The sequence below is a fragment of the Vulpes lagopus genome, chromosome 10 (genome assembly GCF_018345385.1).
Source record: "Vulpes lagopus strain Blue_001 chromosome 10, ASM1834538v1, whole genome shotgun sequence".
In the NCBI taxonomy this organism is placed as follows: Eukaryota; Metazoa; Chordata; class Mammalia; order Carnivora; family Canidae; genus Vulpes; species Vulpes lagopus.
In genome coordinates this window covers 10,564,374-10,588,985 of record NC_054833.1, presented here as the reverse complement: position 1 = coordinate 10,588,985, position 24,612 = coordinate 10,564,374, and the positions used below count along the sequence as shown (strand labels likewise).

At 42.1% G+C, this 24,612-nt stretch overlaps 1 protein-coding gene across 5 annotated transcripts in view; it reads right to left on the bottom strand.

Moving 5' to 3' along the window:
* The window catches only part of ATXN1 (ataxin 1), a 406,270-nt gene that overhangs the window by 127,213 nt on the left and 254,445 nt on the right, over positions 1–24,612 (bottom strand). The window lies entirely within an intron of this gene.

The window sequence follows — 24,612 nt, the reverse complement described above, 5'->3', positions numbered from 1 at the left end:
TTATACACTGACATCTCACAGACATCATACCCACAAAATTTTCCTTTAGAAATTTTATACATTGAGTTTTCACGTAAGACTGTGAAAAAGGAGCTGATACTAAAAATATTTGTAAATCGTAAGTAAAGGCAAAGAATGATATGTGAACCTGGGGGTGAGACTGTCGCTTTATAATGCCTACATGGAGGAAAGAAGAGCGAAAGAAAAAACAGTGAGTTCTTATGGAACTTTTCATCCACATGATAGCAAGCGCTTGGATAGAAGTCCTGTAGCAATCCACATAATCTTCACACTTGGAGTCAAGTGGCCAAAGTGTTGGAGCAATCGGTGATGTGATGGGCCTGTGTTCATCCACAAGGACAGGTTCCCAGGGAGTGGGGGGGGGGGGTAGGAATGGTTTCATCTGCCAGAGATCAAGTGGTCCCTGCTGTCACCCTTCCCCACTGAGTGCTCTCTGATTCAAGGAAGAGAATGTGCTGTGGTATAGAGGACATGGGTTATTACTCCGAGAGACTTAGGGTCAAAGCCAGCATGTTTATTATTAGTAGGCTAACTCTGAGCTGATTCACTTCCGGTTTGTGAAGCCTCTTTTATCTGCAACACAGAGATGGCCATACCCACCCAAGAGTTTGTCGAGATGCCTTTATAATCTCATTAAAAAAAAAAAAAAAGAAAAAGAAAAAAAAAGCACACACAGGTCATCTAGCTCTTTGCAAAGTGTTCAGTAAATGGCTACTCTCCTGTTCTTGGGACCTGGTAGAAATGCTGATGAGGCTGCGCCAGCTACAGGGATCACATTTTTTTTCTTGGGAATGGACTTTCCAGGTGAGGGATGCAGCCAACATCATTCCTGAGCATCATGAGAGGCCCTTCCGGGGAGGCAGCCATGTGCCCCACCATAGTAGTCATCTGTGACTCATGATGACATCAGTCACTTGATCCAAGAGCAAAAAAGATATAGGACGCGAGGGAAAGGGGGCTACAGCACGGCAGCTTCCCACGAGGCCATGCAGAACAAGATGGCGGCTGCTTGAGGATTACAAGTCATGAATCTTTAGGCCGTGGTGAATTTTTCATTTGCTTAAATCACAGTCAGGCTTTTCTAAGCATTAAATGAGGGCACCATCTCTTCGCATTTAAAAGCAAGCATTTGCCACTTCAGCGGTACAAATTAGATAGGATTGAAAGTCATATATAGTTGAGAGAAATGAGGATTTTGTAATTAGAGTTGTCTCTCTTTTTTCTCCCCCTTCTCAAAGCAAACAAGAACTGAACTGAAACACGATTGTTTAAAACATTAAGATATTGTCATCCTCCGTGTTCTTAACTTTCTTTCCTTCTGTGAGATGCCAAGTATATGTCTCCTGTATGTACAGAAGATGCGATGAGCACAACACAGGCAGCAGAAGGGACAGTGTCCCTCAGCATCATGGGCACAGTCCTCTGCCCAGGGGACTAAACTAAAGCCACTTCCAGATTCCCTTTCCTCTTCTGTACAACTCATGAGCTTGTCATCTGGCTAATGAGCAGGACAGATGCTTACTATGGTAAGAAGAGTCTGCTAACAGCATTCATTTGGATCCACGGAGGAAGGCTTGGAATTTGGCGAAAGAGAAACAAGATGCTTGGGGTACGAAGCATCAGAATTAAGAATGGGAGATTTCTGAGGCCAAGAATTATGTCTTCTTCTCCCAGCACAGGACCTGCTGCTGGCATTCAATAAGTCTTCGGAGAATTAATAAACACGGGAATGACCGTGGGATGTCCAGATACAGTTCAAAATCCATCGCTGCTCATGTATTGTTCCTTATCAGAAAATAAACCTCCCCAGTTGTAGAGAGCATAATATTAAATTCAGCTGACAAAATGGGGAAAATGTAGGGATATCTACCTCATGTCCCAATGACTCTGCAACAGTCTTCAGAGGAAAAATTAAATCTTTCATTAAAAACAAAAAACAAACACCAAACTGTAGGAGGGTATTTTCTGAAAACTCATTTGTGAATCAAAACTAGAACAGACCGAGTGATTTAACATTCAGATAAAAGAGTAAAAAAGAAGAGATATTCCTGACTTTTTTCCCTCTCAACTGGTGTGGGATTTTAAAGGCATACTTATTTTCCTGTCGAATGGATGGCATCAAGTGAATTTAAAGTATCTACATAAACCTGTCTCTTCACATCCTTCTTGTTCTCCTCGTATATCATCTGTTCTCATCTCATTTCACCCCACCAAGTTCTATTACAGCATGTAGGTTTATGCTTTTATCATTTTATCTTTTGAAAATGTTACACACAATTAATTCACATTAAAACTCCACTACTAATTCAGAACCTCAAGATTTAGAATTTAAAGATTCTCCTTGGCATTTAGCTTAAGCCTCCTTTTAGCTGGCTCTATTTTTTTTTTAAGGGTTTAGAAATGATTCCCTCGTTTAGGCATTCTTAAATTTACTTTATTGCCATCATTTGCATCAAATAGCCTGCTCATTGGAAGTGATCTAGTCTTTAAGGTGAATCTAGATGAAACTTCACTATGTTTGGTATAGATGAAAGTCTTTGAAAGAGACTTGAAGTCAGAAAATTAAAGTATCTGGGTTCAAGTTCTGTTTCTGTCATGTTATTTGTGCAATCTTACACAATCATGTCGCTTTTCTGAGCATCAGTTTGATCATTTACTCAAATGAGGCTAAAAGGAAGTACTGGTCTAAGAGGTGATCTGAGGATGACATTAGCGGGAGGCAATAAGCTTTATGAGCTGTATGCAAATTACATCATTTTTATCATTATTATTATCATCATCATCATCACCTGGGGTTAAAAATAATCCAAATAAGCAAGGGTAAGAAAGAACCAAAAGCACCCCCTATTCTCTTCCCTGCATTATGGTATAGACATTTCCTGTGTCGTGTCACTTTAGGTCACAAGAAGAGCCCTATTATCTACATATGTATTTACATCTGTTGCATAGCAACAAATCATATTTCCTGCTCTAGAAAATGAGGTCCAGAGAAGAGTAAGTAACATGTTCAGTAACTTTAGAATTCTGGTATCTCTCATGAATTAAATCAATAAATATTTATTGAACACTTAGGTATCAAGCACCATTTTAACTGTGCACATAGAACAGTGAGCTAAGCAGACAGCGGACTCAGAAGTGAACATCACTGGCTATATATAGAAAGAATATGTATGACAGTCAGGGGGGCAGGAGAGGATGTATGAGATGGGTCCCATGTTTCCAAGAAACAGACCTTAGGTCAGGAAAACACGTGCCATGCACTGGACTGGGAGACTGCATTTACTGGGTGTGCGCTGTGTGGAAGTGGAATGCTCTAGAAGGCAGATGGATCTACCAAAGAGGGAGAGCATGCCTCACTAAAGAGATGGCTCACTAAAGAAAAACTATAGATAGCACATAATCATATGAAAAGATGCTCTACATCATATGACATTAGGGAATTTAAAATTAAAACAACAATGAGACACCAGTACACAACTATCAGAATGGCCAAAATCCAAAGCACTGACAACAGCGAATGCTGGTGGGAATGTGGAGCAATAGGAACCTTCCTTTATTGCTGGCGAGACTTCAAAGGAGTACAGCCACCTTAAAGGACAATTTAGCAGATTCATGCTAAATGAAACATACTCTTACCACATGGTTCAGCCACCACACCCCTTGGTCTTTCTTGAAAGAAGGTAAAACTTATACCCACACAAAAAATTGCACTTGGGATGTTTACAGCAGCTCCATCCATAATTGCCAAAGTTTGGAAGCAACCAAGATGTCCTTCAGTAGATGAATGGATAAAAATCAGCTACTCCATGCAATGGAATATTATTTGGTAATTAAAAGAAATGAGCTCTCCAGCTATGAGAAGACACGGAGGAACCTTAAATGCCTATCACTAAAGGAAAGAAGCCAATCTGGAAAGGTCACAAACTACATGAGCCCAACTTTATGACATTCTGGAAAAAGCAAAACTACGGTGACAGTAAGAAACCCAGGGCTCTGGGGGGGTGGGAGGAAGGGAAGGATGACTAGATGGAACATGAGGGATTTTCAGGGCAGGGAAACTCTTTAGTGTGATACTGTAGTGGTTGCCACGTGTCATCACACATTTGTCAAAACCCACTGAATACACCCCAGAAGGAGTGAACCATACTGTAAACTGTGGACTTGAGTTAATAATAATATGTCAATATTGGTTCACACAACGGTATCGTTCTAATGCAAGATGTTAAATAACAACAGACATGGTGGGGGAAGGAAGCAGGGAATATGGGAACTCTCTGTGCTTTCCAATCAATTTTTCCATAAACCCCAAATTGCTGTATAGAAATAAAGTCTGTTAATTAAAAAAGAAAACCCTCTGCACTATCAGCTATTTGAAGGCTTTCCCCAAGAGGAGGTCCTTCCAGATACTGGCTAGAGCCAAACACAATGAATCAGAGAAGATGCCATCCAGATGACTCCCAGCCAGGGTTCAAAGGACCAGAGGTGACTGGCTAATGGGTCAAGAGCCAGGAGGACACTGAGTCCAGTGGGTGTCTGTATGGGCGCGGGTTACATATGGGTAGAATGTCCTGGAAGAGCAGTTAACAGAGCTCTGTGCTGGACAGAGAGCCAAAGGTCATACGTTAAATAAATAAAGTCACAAGGTAAATAACTGGAGGGAAAGGCTACATGTGCTGAACTGTGATTAGGGGTTTATTTTATTTTTTTTAAGATTTTATTTATTATTGAGAGAGAGAGAGAAAGAGAGAGAGGCAGAGACACAAGCAGAGGGAGAAGCAGGCTCCATTCAGGGAGCCTGATGTGGGACTTGATCCCTGGACTCCAGGATCACGTCCTGGGCCGAAGGCAGGTTAAACCACTGAGCCACCCAGGGATCCCCTGATTAGGGATTTAAAATGGAATCTGAAAGGTGAGCAGGTCATTCCAGACAGCTGGGAAGGGCCGTAGTGGAATCAATACAATATTCAAGGGAAGGGTCTCTGCTAGGTCGAGTCTGTGCTAGAGACACAAGAGACATCCCTATCTACAGTTGGGCTGCTCACCAGCCCAATGTGAGGGAAACAGAAGACACTGGTGACCTAAGGGACAGTAAAATTTCCAGGAAAAGACATGGTGAGCTGTACTAAAGAAACCCAGATGGAAGAGTTATAGTTTCTCAAAGTCCCAATGTGAGAAAGGAAGTCAAGAGTGGAACTCCCTATCAAGGAAGAAAAATCTCTTCTTGGCCAGATCTCTCATCTGACCACCACCACGAGGAGCAGAGCATGAGGTCTGCAATAGACACCAGCAGCAAAAGACAAAACAAGGGAGCAAGCACAACTGGCTAAGTCAGAGGACATGCCCTTTTCTATGGAGGCCCTGCAAAACTCAATAGCCATAAGCTTGTTTTAAAGATCTGAATTTATTAATAATGGGAGGATGTTCGTAACATATTATGAAGTAGGAAAAAAGGTTCTGCAAAGCTTATCGGTCACAATCCCAGTTTTTAAAGTTCACGCATATTTATTTGTATATAGATGCACACAAAATATTCTGGAAGAAAACACACCTGAAGGCTAACAGTGGTAAACACCTACGGGTAACAACAACCTGGCAGGCTTTTTATGCTCCTGCTTTGTATCTTCTTCCTAACTCCTGTTCAAGCATTGCAGAGATTAAGACTAATTTTCTAAGTGAAAGAGTTAATACTCTTTGCATCTCAGAATTCAAGTTTCTAATAGTGTTCTCCTTGTTGAGAATAGAGTAGCCAATGCTTTACATAAAAGCTTCGGATCAGTGTGGTACAGCATCTCATTACAGAAATCACTTCAATGGCCACATCTTGATGCATAAGGGAAAAGAGGAGTGGAAACTGCAAGGAACTGAAGTCCCAAAAAGTAGTGGCATGAGCAGTAAGCCCAGCAGCAAAGGAAAATGCCTCGGGAGAGAGGAAAGAGAGCCCCCCACATTCCCAGTACTTGTTTCCCTGACTCTGGAGGAGGTATCTTGATTAGTCTACTTTAAGAATCATTATTGTTGGGCAGCCCCTGTGGCTCAGTGGTTTAGTGCTGCCTTCAGCCCAGGGTGTGATCCTGGAGACCTGGGATCAAGTCCCACATCAGGCTCCCTGCATGGAGCCTGTTTCTCCTTCTGCCTGTGTCTCTGCCTCTCTCTCTCTCTCTCTCTCTCTCTCTCTCTGTGTGTCTCTCATGAATAAGTAAATAAATATAATCTTTTAAAAAATTAAAAATCGTTATTGTAAAAAAAAAATCCTAGCTAAAAATAACAGTAATATGCACAAGATATACAGAAATGCCCCATGATGCAAATTATTTATGAAGCTACTGTAGCAGTGTGACCAGGAATTGGCATGACTCACGGCGACTCTATGACGGAGACGTGTTCCCCATCAACAAACCAGAGAATGCAGGGTCCAGTCACCAATGTCAGATTTTAATGTTTGTTCTTATCCATCAAACTGTTGCTTTAAATTCAGGGGAGGCAGGGGTGGTTCTCAGAGTGGGGAGAGGAGGTATGAAAGAACAGGTATCCCAGCAGCACTGTTTTTAAAGATAAATCTATCATCTTCCCTAAACTAACAGTGTCATCTTGAAATCTGTTACAGGAAGCACCTTTAATCAAAAGCCATCTGTTTCGAATGTTCCCTTTCTACAAGCATAATAAATTCACTATAGCTCCTTACTGTATGTAGTTCATGACTTAGGCATCCTGCTATTATCTTTCCTGTAATGTTCATTTCTATTGTGATAAAATAGAATATGAGGAAGCCAGAAAGTAAGACTTAAAACAGCTGACTTCAGACTTCCTTACGTGCTCACAACCCTGCCCGAAAGTGTAACAGGAGAAGAAGCTGAACAATTGCCTAAGACTAAAAGATTGTCTGAAGATCCCATTCATTCATGTTTTTCCTGTTCCTTATAAGACATGTTTATGCTCTTGGGAAACACATTCGACTTCTGGTTCAATCTAGTGACTACCGAAAATTTTCACTCTGTTTACCTCCCAAATAGGAAATTGTAGCAATGATGATAATCATAGGATGGGATGACAGTGGCAATGATGATATAAATCAGAATGATAATTGGTCTTAATAGCCTTGATAGTAACATCCCTGTGAACTAATAAACTCTGAAGCTAGAGCTTAAAGTCATAATATAGTTTAGGACTAATAAATTAGTTTATAAGGTAATAACCGTTACTTTACAAAGAGGAACATACCATCAAACTGTTATCAGAGTAACTTCTGTTTTTGAGGAGTTGCTGAGGGATTAATGAACTGTCATTGAAACCAGGAAGCCAGCGTGTGTTACCCCTGGGCTATGAGTTGCTAGTATACAGAGGTACACAGTTACAAACCAACTCTGAGGAGCATACTAACGAGCCAGTCAAACCTAAGTCCTCTTTCTAAGGGAATCAATGTTTGCAACATGCTAAGTGGATGCATGCATTTATAAACTGTACATGCCTGATATTGCAAAGATTGAGGTTTAGAGCACCCAGAAGTTCTCAAGGCCGCTTGAGAATGTACACTGAACCCATTCCTCAGCAGCAAGGGGGAGAAACAGTCCATTAGAAGTCACTCTAGAAGGTAGATAAGACATAAATAGCCATCTCGTTGTCTTACTTTTGAAAAAAAAAACCACAAACTTACTTAGGTTGATGCTTTTTCTGGGGAGAAGCACAAAAAAACAAAACTAGATTTGTGACAGAAATCTATTTGATCCACTCATCTCAGACTGTTGTTGCACTTACAAATATAGGACTGTCGATCTGAAGATTTCTAAAATCTGCCCAACACTGCAGTGGATAAAGTTGCTCTCTGGCCACCCAAAACTTCTAGAAAGGCAGAATTTTAAGATTCAGTCACAGACACTCAATAAATGCCTGATGAATGAATGAAGGAAGGAAGGAAGGAATGGTTTGGTTTATTTAGAGCTGTGTGTGACATTTTATTAAAGTCTGAAAGACCAACATAAAATATACAAGGATCCTGTCCTTAAGAAGCTTCTATTCTACAGAAGAGGCAAACAATAAATAAGGAACTTTAATGTGGTTTGTGATACTTGCAGAAATAATGCAAGGCTATAAACAAGGAACAGATGGAGCAAGGAGCAAACAGTGAACTGAGTGGGGGCGGGGGTGGGCAGACAGAGCTTCCAAGACAGGATCCGATTAAAGGAATTCACGCCAAGGTGCTAATATCTTATCTGAGGCCTCTGTCTCAGGATCATTTGCATTTTAATAGAAAACAACGGGAAGGTTTAGTCAATGCTTGAGGACTGGAACCAGGAGCATTTTGGGTATTAGGTTAAGAGACTGGCCCAGAAGCTATTTCATGTAACATTACTGAGCCGAAAGTCTACCTAGTTCCATCATAAAAAAAAGGGCTCGGGCAGCCCAGGTGGCTCAGTGGTTTAGCACCACCTTCAGCCCAGGGTATGGTCCTTGAACCCCGGGATCAAGTCCCACATCAGGCTCCTACATGGAGCCTGCTTCTCTCTCTGCCTGTGTCTCTGCCTCTCTCTGTCTCTCATGAATAAATAAATAAATAAATCTTTTTTTTTTTTTTAAAAAAAAGGGCTCAACTGGGTGTTATTCTATATGTTGGCAAACTGAACTCCAATAAAAAATAAATTTATAGAAAAAAAGGGCTCAGAGAGGGTAGATGAAGGTCTGTTTCAAGCAGCTGCATTTAGCAAGTGCATAAAAGAAAGCTGGTGAAGGTCTTCAGCTGACACATGCATACACGTGTTCACAGCAGCATTAGTCACAACAGCAAAGGGTGGAAGTCACCCAAGTGTCCATCAGTGGATGAATGGATAAATGAAATGTGGCCTATCTGTACATTGGAATACTATTTAGTCTTTAAAAAGAGTGAAATTCCAACACACGCTGTGACTCAGATGAATCTTGAGAACGTTACACTCAAGGAAGTAAATCAGTCATAAAAAAAATGAATACCGTATGATTCCTCTTCCACGAGGTATGTAGAAGAGCCAAATTCATAGAGACAGAAGCCTGAGGCTTGCCTGGGGCTGGGAGGAAGAAGGACAGGGGAGTTGCTGTCTGATGGGGATAGAGGGCCAGTTTTGCAGGATGAAAAGCCTTCTGGAGATGGGTGGTGGTGATCGTTCTCACAACATTATGAATCTACTTAATGCCACTGTGCTGTACGCTTAGAAATGGTTAAGGTGGAGGCGCCTGGGTGGCTCAGTCAGTTAAGCATCTTAACTCTTGATTTCGCTCAGATCACGATCTCAGAGTCCTGAGGTCGAGCCCCATACCCGGCTCTGCACTGAGCTTGGAGCCTGCTTAAGATTCATTCTCCCTACCCCCATCCCCTTGCCCACCCTAGTCAGTCTCTCTCTCTAAAAAAAGATGATTGAGATCGTAAATTCTGTTAGGTGTATTTTATCACAACTTTTTAAATAGCGAAAAAAGAAAGTTGATGAAGGACAGCTGTGAAATTTACATGCAAAGTTAATTAAGTTATTATTAAGGTATTAGTTATTTTACAGGAAGAGGGATTGTCTAAAAGTCAGAATGGGTGGCATATGGATTGATTTCAGCGGGCAGCTGCTTGCTTCATAATATGTCGGAAAAAAATGACACCCAAAGGGTTTCTTCCATGATCAGCTGAAATTCCTGCCTTCCACAAATCCAATCCTTAGATCCCCAAGCCCTTGTAGAGTGCAGTTATCCTGCCCAAGGTCCCTAGCAACTTCACACGTCTTTATCAGACTGTTTATCCACAGATCAACCACAGGACCTGAGCTGATTTGAGGCACATGGGAGAGGCAAGGTTAGGTTCAGTGACAGTTCATTAATCCCTGCTCCGAAAAGGAGAAAAGGGAGATGTGACAGTAGAAGGGACAGGGAGTAACCCCTGAAATTAGATTGTGCCTACTTGGAAATTTCTCTCACACCACAGGGGCCTTAGGCCATAGTTTTCATACAATTTCTTCTTTCTCATCCCCAAGCTCATCCTTCTGTCTGAAAGATCCCCCACCATATAAAATAAAAAATAAATAAAATAAAAAAGGCCCGACACAAAGCCTAGAGTTTTATCAGAAGATACACAACGACTTCTGCCAAACATTTTCAGCCATGGTTCCCTATTTAATCACAGAAACTAATTTGAGTTTTCAGTTTCATAAGCTGAAATACGGTAGGTAAATTTAAGATCGAGGTGGGAAAAGTCAATATACACGCCTCAGAGCTCTGCATTTCTGAGTTTGCTGCAACGAGGAGGCGAAGTTTGAAGGCTCGAGATCTGTGAATGATGTACTGATGAGACAGACAGGACAGGATGGCCTTTCTTGGCCTTTCAGGTCAAGACAGGTGAAAACTGCAGCTCACAGCTATCACCTTTTGCCCAAGTTACAGAACGAGACTAGAGACAGCCAGCTGAATGCATCCCAACCCTCTGGGCTGCAGGGTAGTACATGGGGGGGGGGGCATGTGTGTGTGAGTGTGTGTGTGTCTGTTTGTATGTTAGAAAGAGAGGAAGGGAGAGAGAAGGGCAAACCCTACTCTCATCAGGAGAGTTGACATAAAAGAAAAGTGGGAGAGAACAATACTCAAAATCGGAATGACTACCTCTGTATATTCATCAAAGCAGCGATCCAGTGTATCCTTGAAAAAAAAATTCCACTTGTTCTGTCTTCAATGTCATTGCTAGCATTTCTAAAAAAGTAAATAACGGGACGTGGCTTTGATCATAGTGTTGACCACCTGTGTACTCTTGTCCTCTGCGGACTGACACGGTCACATCGCTTAAAGGACCATAGAAAGCACAGGTGGGTAAGAAAACAAGCTGACAAAACCTAGCGATATAATACGCAGGTGGCAACATCCACACACCTGCATTTTCACCCCACTTTCAAAAATAAGAAGATTCTATTTTCCTCCCCTATGCCCTATATACTCCAGGGCAGACTGAATATGCATTTAGAAAGAGAAGCACATTATTCTGATTAATATAGCCTGCAGAGCCTCATAGAAGATCATGGGCACGTACAGCAAATGCATGGGTTTGGATGTTCCTTCCGTCACCTGTGCTGCTCTCTGGTCACGGGCGCTCCCCCAGGCTCTGTGCTAGAAGCCAGACCACACGGAGCACAGCAAAGCGTATCTTCCCTTTAGTATCAAATGCAATGAGTCAGTGTTTATGCAATGATCTGCTATTAAAGCAAATAGGCAGAATCAGGAATTCCAAAACATGCCATGTTTTCATTTCTGTATCACATGATGATGGAGCTCGCCAAATTTGGGCACTTTAAATTACGAGGTCTCCTATTGCACATTCCTTTTTATCAGTCCTCCACATAATTGTTTGACTAAGACTCTCAGATACAAATATCTAAAATGCTTGCTGTTTCTCAGCAGGGAAAAATTAATAAATAAATAAAATCCCTTTAGCCTTTGACCCTGCACTGGGGTTTCTCAAACCCTTTCCTGTCCTCAAAAATATGTCCTATTCAAGTAGTAGTGCCCGGCAAGAACATCTGGCCTGCACAGGAGCTCAGCCACCAGCCCCTGACGTGCAAAGCAGTACCCCTGGGGGAGGCAAAGCTACATAACCCTCCCCTTGGTGAGCGCGAGATGAAGGGCTGATGTGGCCAAGGATCTTCAGCAGATGTTGATTTAGGAGAGGTTGTCAGAACTCTTTAAATGGAGAAAGTATGGGACTCAGCTCAGAAAAATCCGCCTGCCCTCCCAGGATTATGTTAGTTCCCTACTCTTTTTATAGAAGAGACTATCATACCTTCCAAACTCACTATGCCTTTCAGTTTGACTAATACTAAAAAAAAAAAAAAAATCACCTAAAATTCCTAGTTTTCCTTCTTGTCTTGTTCTAGACCTTCGAGTTCCAAGTATTCTCAGTTATATGGGTAGGGATGGTGTCCATCAAGGCAAAGGCAGCAGAAATCAGAGGCCATCTCCAGCAGCCTGCACCACCCCGTCTATGTCTTTCTGTATCTTTCTCTTTTTTTTTCTAAAAATTTAGAAGGAAAACCTGGCAAATTATTACCTACCTAATACACATTTAGGTGTTCCCCTTCCCCACTTTTTACCTATAAATGATAATTACTTTCAGCATTTGAGATATAACCTGAGGCCTGAAAAGTACCCTGCCATCCACCCCTCCCCACCCCCGATATGGGGCAGCTCCAGTGACAACAAACTGGCCCCCCATACGTATCGACAAAAACCACAAGTTCTCACTCTCGGTGACTCGAATTAGTGAAATGAAACAGTCATTTCTATTTTTGTAGTTTTAAAGAGTTATACTTAATAGCACAGTTAAAAGGTCAGTTCTTGAAATTAATGGGTGAGTCCAGGTCCCAACTGAGGGCAGAGAAGGATTTTTTAGAGGGCCCGAGGGCCCTTGGAACACCCTGTTTGGAGGTCATGTGTTGGGCAGAAAAGAGTCTTCAGGCTGGGGTGACACTGTAATAGCACCCACCCGGAGAAGGCACTTTCCGAGACTTTCGATCAGCCATGGGCAGCTATTTGAAGTCCCCGTATGCAGTGGTCTAGCAGGATCCCAGCCACAAGGGATGTAAAGAAGCCAGCCAGATCTAGCCTCCCTCGAGGTTTGCTGAGTCCTGCGAGGACTTCCTATGGCTCAGGCTCCTGGCCTGCTCCTTTGGGTTCCCCCAACATACCCTGGAGGACCTGTGCCCTTTGTCCTGTCTCACTACTTAGAGTCGCACTACTTAGAGAGCACACATCAAGCAGGAAGCACCTCTCAGCTATAGAATTTCTGCCTTCTCCGGGGTATCCCTGGGACATCTTTTTGGAAATGTCCCTGAATCGTCTGGGCGAACAAATGTTTTCAGGCTTTTGCCATCTAACCAGGTTTTTATATATCTTATCGATGATGTCAACATCCTGCTTAAACTTTTTCAGTAACTCTTCTGTCTTAAGATAGAATCCCAGCTCCTCAGCGGAGTTTATAAGATCTGGTGCCCTAACCTGACACGTCTCACCTGCTCTATGTTGGCCACTCTGGATGACTTACGGTTCCAGCACGCCAGGTTCTCTCTCCCCTCTGAGCTTGGCACATGTTATCCACCATGCAACCAAAGCTGGTGTTTCTACCCCCCTCCCTTCCCTTGAATCTGGGCTTATTAAGCGGCTTGCTTTGGCTAAAGGGAAATTAGCCAAGCTCTCGCCAGCAGAGGCTAAAAGGCACTTGTATGCTGGAGTCTGTCCTCCCTTGCTGCCTTGGGAACCCTGAGCTTGCAATATGAAGCAGCTGAGACTAACATACTGGGGGATGAGAGACCATGTGGAGCAGGCCCAAGCCATCCCAGCCGAAGCTCCCTTCTCCCACCAGCGTTACAACCGCTACACACAGGAGTGAGGCCATCATGGTCCATTCAGTCCCAGCCAAGTGGGCAGGACTAGAAGACCCCAGCTGACATTCAGCATCAGAAGAAATAATTCATATTTGTTGTCTGAAGCCACTAAAAGTTGAGGTGGTTTGTTACACAGTGGAGGCAAACTGATCCACTCATTTTGCTTCCTGCGTAACACTTGCCCATCCTTCAAGTCTAAGGATGAAGGCTTCCCTGACTCCAGAAGGTGACACATTGGATTGTATGTCATCCTGTGGGTACCACTGACAGAGCATCAGCAACAGTGATGCTCTCCTCTCCCCCAGGGACTGAAGGCTGCTTTGGCCATCGTGGATGCCTTCCTTAGAGTGCACACTCGGTACAAACTGGCTGAAAGAAGATACTGGAATATGTATGTCTGTCGCCTGGCTTTTTCTGTCCATAATTTAAAAGAATTAGACTAGGTGATTTTTACCTATCACCACCTAGACATGGTAACTACATCAAAATATATTTTAATGTTTTTCTTTTTTTAGAGTTCCACTCATATCGATAGCCTTCGGGAATCTCCCTACTTGTTTTATAGATGAGACTATCATACCTTCCAAACTCACTATGCCTTTCAGTTTGACTAATACTAAAAAAATCACCTAAAATTCCAAGGGCCCTCAGCATACATGCACATGGATAATTCTGACAAATGCTGTCACTTTCACCGTCATGATTACTATATATGTCAAAGAAGCAGAGGGTTTTAACAGTACGTAACTGATTTTCACCCTCAGTGCAATGACATTGACAGTTAATGACAATTTGTATTAGGGAAGAAACCTCTTTAAAACAAAGAGACTAGCAAGTTGCAGTTGTTCACCTGTTCCTTTTAGCAACACATCGGGATAAATTTTGTTTTGTGAAGGTTATCCTAACGGCATCAGAGCTGGCACAGTTACTAGGGAGCAATCACTGTGCTAAAACTTAACACACATTGTCTCACTGAATTCCCTCAACAATCTTGCTGGGTGGATACGATCAATCCTATTTTACAGGAAAAGGGTAAAGGAAAATAAGTAGAAGTTGGGCAATTTCCCCAAGGACACACAGCTAATGAGTGGCAGGTCTGGGACTAGAACCCAAGTATGATTCTAAAAGCTTCTTATTTGGACCAATATCTTCAAATCTAACGCGTTATCTCCTTTGGAAGACAAGGAAATAAGAGGCTCATGGTATCAGTGGAGCAGGAACGGGAGGAGAACCCAGATGTTCATCCTTAGCCTGATGCTCCTGCTCCTGGATCGAACCCAAGGCATCTCCAGCTTTTCCTTAGTTATTATTATTTACATTCATGCTTACCTCTGTGACTGACAACAAGTTCAAGAGAGAGATAACAGGTTCTCTCTACTCTAGATGTTCTTCCAATTAGTGCATGATCGGTGGTGAAAAGAAAAATATGGAGGTGCCTGGATGGCTCAGTGGGCTAAGTGTCTGCCTTCAGCCCAGGTCATGATCTCAGGGTCCTGTGTCGGAACTCCGTGTCGGAGCTCCCTGTCGGAGCCCCTCCCTACTGCTTATGCTCTCAAATAAATAAACAAAATCTTAAGAAAAAATATGAAGCATGAAGTTCATGAAGCCTAATTGGATATCATCTGATTTTCCAATTTCTTTTAAAAAATGCAATCATCAAGCCTAGAGAAGGATTTTAATCTTCCAACTTTACCATAATTCACATTAGTTGTATTCATTATTCATATCAATGAGAGAACTGTCTTCATTGCCTGTGTACCATGAGGAATGATGACTATTTACCATTAAATATTGGATGAAGAGTTATGAAAAACTGCCACAACTCTACTTCTCTACAATATCACAACGCACATCATGGGTATTTATTGTTCTAGGAACGTGCAGTCTTCTACCATTTAAACCATTTCAACAACAACAACAAAAAAATGAAACAAACAAACAAAAAACCATTTCAACAACTTAAAATGACCTCTTGGGCCCAGCACACACTTGTCAAATAGAACTGATTTATTTTATTTGTCAAGAAACATCTGAAAGTATCAACAGCTACACAGGTGCTTCTTTTTTCATCCAAAAAATCATTTCTCTTAATTCCAATCTATCCTTATTCCAGATAAGGAAAAGGGAATGAGTGAGTATACAAAGTGTGCTGCTAACGTTCAGTCACACTCCAACTGGTTTCCCCGGCAGGAAGATGCAGTTCCGTGTGGATATCCTCTCAGCTAAACATGGTCTTACAGTGGAGCTAATAATAAGAGGCCTCTGACAGTGCAGAGAGGTCTTTTGGTAATGAAAGGAGAGGTACTAATGATACTCTATGTCATTTGCGAGTTTCAAATGTCCTGGGGACATCCCATTTATAGGATTCTGCTCTCCATCTCTCAACAAGATTTGCAAGTAGAACCTGCCTTTGGTCCTTCCTTCATGAAAAATATCCTGACATCTCCATGCTAACACAGACAGAAGTACTCCCAGAGACATGTCAGCCCAGGTCATTGGCTAGGGATCTCCATAATGAAGTGGCTATGGGATAAAGTCCCCAAGACATTCCACATCAATTGATGGCCCAATTTTAAATTTAATCTGCCAAGGCCAACTAGGTTAGGGACTTTATGATGTAATACTCAGGATTTCTACATTCTTTTGGATCCAAATCAGGAAAAGGGAGAATAATGATTTGGTGCCAATTCAATTTGATATAAAGGGAGGAGCAGAGTAAGTAATTAAAAAGAAGAGGACAAGGTTACTAGTGTTCGTTTTCAATGCTGGGTACATGGATCAATTACTGGAGCCCAGCAAGGAAGCTCTGGTTACACCAGACTAGAGCTGTCAACAGGAAGAGGAGCCAAGGTCGACCGTCATGGTGTTTCCCTCCATGCTCCCTCTCCTGACCTGATTCCTCCCAAACAGCCACCTTGGCCCCCAACTCTGGATGCCAGTGCTCATAAACAACCAGAACATGAACCCAATTCACAAGAAAAACTGGTACTGTCTAACGTTCTGAGATGGACTGATATCCTGGCCTGATGGTCCCTGTGTTCTGCGTGGATTATGTACTTGTTGGTGTGTTATTCGCCACGGGATGCCCTCTGTACCAGAACAATCATGTGGTCCACAATCCTGAGTAAGTGACACTCCCATGTTACTGACGTCCCTTCCTGGAGGCCTGCCCAGATGAAGGAGATGGAAAATCCTCTGTGAGCCAGGTGACTGCCAACTCCCTTCTGACCCTCTGGAGGCCACTGTCTTCCACTGCCACTCCCTTGCTCGCCATTAGGGAAGTGCCAGTCGGCAGGTTGCTAGGACAACTGGCGTCATTGCTGGGACACAGGAATAGATCACCAGCAGTGCTGGGAACCTGGATCACAAACTCTGATGACAGCAACAAGATACCCATTGGCAGCTAATGTGCTCTGCTAAAGGGAGTGACAGACTAACATTAGCCAGTGGACAGCTCTTACCTTGACGTACTATCCTTTAATATCTACACTTGCGCTTGATGTGGTGGTGACAGAGTAGGGGCAAGAAACTCACTTAAGATAAAGGCCGAACGATTCTATTATGACTTATGTGAGCAGCAGATATGCAGGAACCAACTGACATCTGTATATCTAATTTATTAGGGTCCTGCAGGTGGCAGGGAGGGAGCTCGTTCACAAGCAGAAGCATGAGAGCCAGCAAACAGGTAGAGCAACTCAGGTTGCCAAGGGGAAGGGAAAAAAAAAATCTGTCTGTACAGGCCATAGTTGTCCCCTCTCCGAACAATAACATCCTAAGCTCATGCCGCCTCTCCTTGGAGATCAAAGTAGGAAAGGCAAAGAAAACTGGAAAACTAGGGCTTGCTGTAGCGGAAGAAGGGAACAATCTTTGTGACCAATCCTCTATGTGCTGCAGAGTAAGTTTTAAAATGCTTCTAACGGGTAGCAACTCGTAGGAGCCCAGCGCATTAAGACTGCCTATTAAAGTCTTGGATTTTAGCCCTGGAGAAATTATAATTTTTCAGTTCCATGCAAGCTACAAAGTCTTGAGAAGAATAAAGGGAGATGAAATGAAGAGTAGCCTAGTGAGAATTTTAGAAAAGTACTCCAGCAGGAATGTTTTGATTTCTAGATGCTGCACCGAGGTTGGTGTCCCGAAGTCCATGAGGATGACTGTGTGCTCTCCGAAAGAGCTCAGTACTCGTGCAATGGCCCTAAGCAGGCAATTCTGGTGGCACAGTGGATAAGTCCCATCCTGGTGCCAGACACTTGAGGCTGGAAGGCAGATGGTGACAAGACATGCGTGATGAAAGGTACAGGGAAAGAGGTGGAATTTCTAGGTGGAAGAAGATGGCTCAGGGTCTAAAAAGCATGGCGACAAGACCTTGCCTGAGTTCTAGAAATGAAAGATTTCAGAAGATTGCCATTTGTATCACTCTAGTATTTCCTTGGGGTGGAGGGGGTGGGGGTTCTACTCATGCCATTTTAGGACATATGCACAAATAGAAAAAAAAAGACTGAAAAGCTGACTTCCTCCACCTTAGGTTTCAAATAGCTCATTTTACTATGTCGCCTGAAAAGCATTTTATGCTTGTTCAGAGTTACTTTTTCTGAACCATGCACATATCCTTATTTTAGTGTCTGCAAAAAGTTAAGCTAATGTTCAAGATGTATAGAAGATGAATGAATTCTTTCAAAGATTCCACCTAGCATAATTTTATTGTATAGCTATCCCTTGAAATTTAATATGAATATACATTGGGGGAGTGGTTAAATGACTTTCTGGTATTAAAAAAAAGACTATTTTACAAAAGTGAAAAATTGGGGGGAATTCAAAGAACGAAGCTATCTTTCTGTTTGTCTTTTTGTTTAACCTTCATCCCAAGGAACCATTTATTTGTTAGTAAGAAAGAACCAGCAGATTTTGTTTGGACTTTCTGGCAAGAAAAAAAGTGCCTCACTTTTCTGTATGAAAGCAAAAGAGAAACAATAGTCTTTTAGAGGAACAATGAAAAGAGTTCAAGTCATATGGCATGAAACAGTATATGAAAAATCACAAACATCACTAATGTTTTACTTTAATTTTTTAAAAGATTTTATTTATTTATTCATGAGAGACACACACACACACACAGAAGCAGAGACATAGGCAGAGGGAGAAGCAGGCTCCAAGCAAAGGGCCCAATGTGGGACTCTATCCTGGACCCTGGGATCATGCCCTGAGCCAAAAAGATACTCAACCCAAGCTACCCAGGCGTCCCACAAAACATCAGTAATATTTTAACAAAGATGAAGGATCAGATCAGCCTGAGATGTCCAAAAGCATGAGACTTACTTGCTCTCTACCTGAAAGAATTTTCAGAGCCTCACTATTTCCCTCTCGGGACAGCACCACTAACCACTCATTCTTTCTTTTGTGCACACAGGCTTCTCCAACAGTGGGCACTTCAAAGGTACACCTCTTGAGAAATACTTTCTTACATTTTGGGTGTGGTCTGCATATCGAAGTTCAAGCTGAAAGCTCTATACCTGCTTGGGTTGAATGGCATCCTTTCTTGAAGTGACCCACGTTTGTGCCTCGGCTTCTGCAACCCAATATGCAAAATGATCCTAAAGGAGAATGGTTCTCTGATGCTACAAATCCCCATTCTATGCCTCTGTTGGCTGTCCTACAACATCATCGCTGATGGAAAGAAGGTTCTGATGGAGAGGTGTCATTTGCCCAGGCTCAGGAGCAGGTCAGTAAGAGACTGGTTTTATCTACCCAACCTTCCTTGCCTTCTCAAAGCACATGGGGGCTAACATCTATCTCGGCTTCAAGGCCTGATTCTGCTATGCAGCTGTGCTTGAAGGCTTCCCTGAGCACCCAGCTCTGGTCACCTACCTCACTACCCGAACCAGGGCACCTGCCCCCCCACCCCGAGGGCAGTAATTATTGAGTGCGTATCACTGACACCTGGGCACCCAACAGTCTTTTAGTCAGTATATCATTTATTTAGTGAATTTTCATCTTCAAGAGAACACAAAAACTTCCACCTGGGCACTACTCTGTTAGAAGGCGGTCTCTCTAGGCTGCAGATGTTCCCATTCCCCCAGTGAACATGAATATGGTAGAAAATGCCAGAGCATTTTCCATTCCACAATCTCTGGGTGTTCTGTGTATCTCCTTCTCAGAAGGAGTAGCTCCTGCAGAGGCCCCGCCAGAGGGCCCATGGCCAGGAATTAGTGAGACTTGGTTGAAAGAAGTCTGAGATGGGCAGGGAAAAGGGGGAAGCCCCAAACCCTAAGAGATCCAAGGCCACATGAGACCACCCTGGGTACCTATAGCCGGAGCCCTGAGGACAAGCAGGCCTCCTAACAGGACCATTGAAAGCCAGTTCCTTTGTTCTAACAGCAAAATCTCCCCTTCACCCCTGCCCTGCTTATCTACTTCAGGTTTTTCTTTTTTCTTTCTTTTTTCTTTCTTTTCTTTTTTTTTTTTTTTTTTTTTTTTTTTTGCCCTAGTGCTAGAGAATGTGGTGTCACAGATGGCAAATCTAAAAGGTACAAATTGCCAGACACACAGGAAATTCCCAAATCACTCTTATCAGAGTGTGTGTATGCAGTTCTCTTACTCTGGGGACTAGAAATTCAGCTGCCATTTTTTGAAGCTTATAAAGACAGCATAATGCTATATAAATAGGCACAGAGGTGTATATTCTGGTCTGCTCGTTTCTTCCCAGGAAAAGCGTAACTCCTGCACTCAGAGCAGTTCCTCTGAAAGGGGCATCAATAAACACACAAAATCCAAGACACCTTCACTTATGCCCTCCTCAAAAGCAACGTAGGATGATGCCACCTGAAGAAAGCCTTTGTGACCTCCCCCCTCTCACACCACAGGAGACGTTGGATGGGGTTAATTTGCGTCGGCAGACCATTTCTTTGTTCCAAATTGTGCATCATCCAGAAGTAAAGACAATGCGAATGATGCTATTCAGTAAATGGTGAGTTTCTTTCCAGGTAGACAGTGCACTTCAAGCCTGGTTCCCATTTTCAAAGGCGATGAAATGATCTGATGGCGAGAGACAAAGCCATGGCCATTCACAGAAGGCCAGGGCGAGCTGCTCAGAAACAACCCATAAAGCAAACCACTCAAATGGAACAGGAGAGGAAATACACACAGTGCATGATTTAAAATTAAAAAAAAAAAAAAACAAGGGTATCAGAAAATCCCCATACTCTATTGATAGTTCTATAAAACATTCTTTTTAAACAAATTGTTTCCTTCCCCACATTTACTTCACACATCGTAGACATTTAGTATCTACTTCTAAGTAAAAGAAACTCGATGGGTCAATCTCTCCACGCCACCCCCCCCTACCTACACCACCCCCTACCTAATCAAATGACTATCGGATTCAAGCAAGTCTCATTAGAACTGTGTTTATATTCCTTTTTCTAATGGGTGAGTCTGCACATGGGAAGCCCAGGCATACACAAACACTTACTTTCCTTGGACATTCACTCAACTATTTGCTGAGTGCCCACTATGGGTGTTGTGGATTCAGCCGGTAATAATGGTAATAGTAATAATAATAATAATAATAATAATAATAATAATAATGGCCCTGCTTTCATGGGGCTCACAGTCTAGTCGAGGGGATGGACAGTTAACAAATAAATATATAATATATAAGGTACTTAAAAGGAAAATGAAGTATGCTAGCAGGTACAGAGAGATGGGGTGGGTGCTAGTGTACAGAAGTCAGGAGAGGCTGCTTTGAAAAGGTAACTTGAGAAGTCCTACTCAAGGAGGCAGAGAAGCTTAAGAAAGAAATACAGATCACTGCCTCCTTGCATATATGCTAAGCAATATGTTTTTAGAGAGAAGGGGAGAGGGAAGGGGAGAGAGAGAGAGAGAGCATCTTAAATAGGCCCCAGGCCCAGGACAGAGCCCAATGTGGGGACCCTGAGATCATGATCTGAGCTGAAATCAAGAGTTGGATGCTTAACCACTGAGCCACCCAGGCGCCCCTATTCTAAGCAATATTTGAGTGTGGAGGTGGACGGTTTTTAAAAACTTAACTTCAAAAGTGGCTCATATTTTATTTTCAAAAGACCAATGGGTAGACTCTCAATTTAAATAACTAAGACTGGGACACCTGGGTGGCTCAATGGTTGAGCTTCTGCCTCAGGCTCAGTCTGTGATCACAGGGTCCTAGGATGGATCATCAGGCTTCCCACATCAGGCTTCCCACAGGGAGCCTGCTTTTCCCTCTGCCTATGTCGCTGCCTCTTTCTCTGTGTTTCTTATGAATAAATAAAATCTTTTTTAAAATGACTAAGACTATATTAGCACCTTTGAGCACCTTTGAGTTGTCATGCTATGCAGGAGGGTAGGTATCACGATGGTGACAACATGAGATAGGTTTGTTTATTTATTTATTTATTTATTTATTTATTTATTTATTTAGCATAAGACTGTGCTCAATAATTTAAAAGCGGTTGTAAACTGAAGTTGTGCCAAATCAATGACTTTTTAGAAGCCAAACGGGCTAAAACGAACATTCGACCTGCCTCATTCAAACTGATATATTATGCAAGGTGACCCACAGAGCCAGAAGAACCACCAGCGGTCATTTCACTCAACTTTTTTCACGTTACTCCTCATAAATCGAGTCCACAAGGCCTTAGGGGTTCCAAGGTTAAGTGCAATGTCACGCAGAAAACCCAGGTCTCCTCTAACGTGTAGGTAAATTTTCATTACCACCCCTTTCATGTCCAAGATACCACATCTTTGGGCCAGGTTGAGAAACTTTCAAGAGCAAAGTTCACCTGATAGAAAGATGGCAACAGATCTGAGAGGGGGCTAATGGGGACAGGCGGAGGGGTCCTCCAGAGGCAGGCAGTTTGTGGTGCAGTCTGAAAAGAAGGCTGAGGACAGATACCCACTAATTCCAAGGGCTGCTATGGTAGTTCCTCAAAGATGGATAAATCCACATTCCTACCCCATCTATGCGCAAGCACATGTTCTTTGAGAATCTCCTGCTTTCCCTATCCTAATGGTACACCTTTTGGAGAACCAAGGACAGCAAAATATGAACTCAGTGTAAAAATGCACCAGGATCCCAAAAGATTGCTAATGACTAAGATGACTAATTTCACAACTTGCTGAGAAAATTGCAACTCTCCCCAACCCTCCCAGCCAACACCAAGCAAATGCAATTTGGAAGAGGAAGTCCTTAGCACAGAAGGAGTTCACTAGAATTTAGTATTTTCTTCCTTTCTCTCAACACACTCCGTTTACAGAAGGATTTTAAAATTACTTCAGTTGGCCATGTGGCATCTTAAAGTTTACACTTCAGAACTTCTTTGAAAACCTCATTTAATGTTTGGGGTTTGACAGGGTATCACATGAGCATTCAAAGCAATGGTTTAAAAAAAAGAACCCACCAGATTTGAAACAAAAGCTATTTTGATTACAGTATCTGCATTATTCATTTAGATGTAACCTGAAACCTAAAGCACTTTTCCATAAGACACTTGTTTCCTAGGATAAAAATGCTTTAAAAAACATCACCAGAAAAAGAGAAATCACCAGCAGTGTATTCTAATCAGCCATCTGATTCGGAAAATAATTTCTAGTAAAATATACCGATCCTCTAGGACTCAAATTATTCTTTAATATGTCATAGAAACTTTTACAACAAGAGAGATTTTTTTTTTTTTTTAGTGCCTACAAAATACTGTGCCTCTTATGGGTCTTCAAACCAAGAGGTCAACTGATCAAATTAACAGGTTATTTGTTGTTGCATACAGATTTACAAAATAAAAGGTAATATACAGAATTAACAAAATAGCACTTGATGGGGGTTATAATGTGTGACTTGTTCCAGATTTTCTTGACCTCAACTGTAAGACCAGGAATAGAATTCAGGTCTGGTGATTCCAGGAGCTGTATATTTCCACTGGAACCAATGTGAACATATGTACAAAGTGGAAACACATTAAAACGTCAGTGTTTCCCACCATTTACACTGAGGCACTGGGAGATTTTTAATTTAATAAGCTTATTTTAATATGACTACTTAACCCTGAGGAAACAGGGGATAAAGATGCATATTTTAAATACACATTTTTAGAAAACCACGAAATAAAAAATATTCAGCGGAAATTTTTCTTTTCAGTGTTAATACTTTTTCTCCATGATATATGCCCTCATACGGCTGCACCTTGCTTTTTCAAAATCATTGTGCAACTGGAGAAATATAAGTGAAAAATGCCTGGAGAAGTTTTCCGACTGAATTGTTAAGAAGTGAAGAACTTATTATAGAAAATTTTACGTATATTTATTTTATATATTTATAAAAATATATGTGCATATATATGTTATGTACACACACACGCATTTATGTATATAATGTATGCACAAATATACAATATACATTAAGTATGTATATGTGTGCGTGTATTTACACACACACACACACACACACACACACACACACACACACAAAGTCCTAGTCAGAGCTGGTTCTTACTTTTCTAAAACTTGAAGAAAATACACTCATAGCCCATCCTGGATGTCCTGCAGCTGGATTCTTTCCTGATTAAAACCCTATAAACTCTTTTTCTTTTGGCACAATCTAACAATGAGGTGAAGACTCCAGAAAATAACAGAGCTGGTCAGATTCCTATGTTTTATGGCGGATAAGCCCCTTGAAACCCATAGTGTGCTGTATCCCCTCAACTACTTGATACTAAAGTTCCTCATGAAAAGCAACCGGCAGCTGATACTTTACTAATCCCAAAGCCCTGACCCTGCAACCTGATAAAAACCAGTAAGTCAGCCAATTCTGAATAAGAGAAGCACCCAAAACAACTGACTGTATTTGCACATCTCAGATATTTGAAAGCCAGGAAAAAACCCCAGAAACATTCATACCAAGAACCAACCAACCAACCACCACCACTACTGACAACAACAAACTTCCCATAAATAAAAATATTTGCTTGGTGGAAATTCTCCTTGCTAATCCTTAGGCCAGAGAATTTTACCCCCTACCCCCCAACCTAAAAGAACTGGGACAGCCCAGTTGCAAGAGTCTGCTCTAAACTTGACACTGTGTGATGTCCCAGGAGCAAGGGCGCTCTACCAGTGAAAGAGTCACTGTCTTCCACCCGTTTATACCAGAGGTAGATAATGAGCAGTGCCCCACGGAAAGCGGAGAGAAAGGCAAGTTCACGGCAAATAAAAACAGAACCTC